The sequence below is a fragment of the Seriola lalandi genome, unplaced genomic scaffold, assembly GCF_002814215.2.
Source record: "Seriola lalandi dorsalis isolate HSWRI2012SDOR001 ecotype SW California unplaced genomic scaffold, Sedor1 jcf7180002055009, whole genome shotgun sequence".
Lineage (NCBI taxonomy): Eukaryota > Metazoa > Chordata > Actinopteri > Carangiformes > Carangidae > Seriola > Seriola lalandi.
In genome coordinates, this window is record NW_019525552.1 from 208,180 (window position 1) to 208,653 (window position 474).

General features: G+C 47.9%; 1 protein-coding gene across 1 annotated transcript in view; it reads right to left on the bottom strand.

Annotated features, from left to right (window-relative positions):
• tatdn3 (TatD DNase domain containing 3) overlaps positions 1-474 on the bottom strand; it is a 10,351-nt gene that overhangs the window by 4,291 nt on the left and 5,586 nt on the right. The gene's annotated exons all lie outside the window — the stretch shown is intronic.

A 474-nucleotide genomic window follows, 5' to 3' on the forward strand; every position in this document is an offset into this window, starting at 1 on the left:
TTCACTGGATCTGCACCAAAATGTCATTTGTCCCTGACCTATGACCCATCCCTCCCACAGGTTTGGTGCTAATCAGTTCAGTAGGTTTTTAGTAATCCTGCTGAGACATTCTCAAGTGTCACTGTAAACCAACCAACCGACCAACCAACCAACCGACCAACCGACCAACCAACCAACCAAACAACCAACCAACCAAACAACTAACCACTAACCAACCGACCAACCAACTAACCAACCAACTAACCAAACAACCAACCGATCGACTGACCAACCAACCAACCAAACGACCAACCAACCAAACAACTAACCACTAACCAACCGACCAACCAACCGACCAACCAACTAACCAAACAACCAACCGATCGACTGACCAACCAACCAACCAAACGACCAACCAACCAACAAACCGACCAACCAACCGACCAACCAACTAACCACCAACCAACCAACCAACCAACCAACCAACCAACCAAC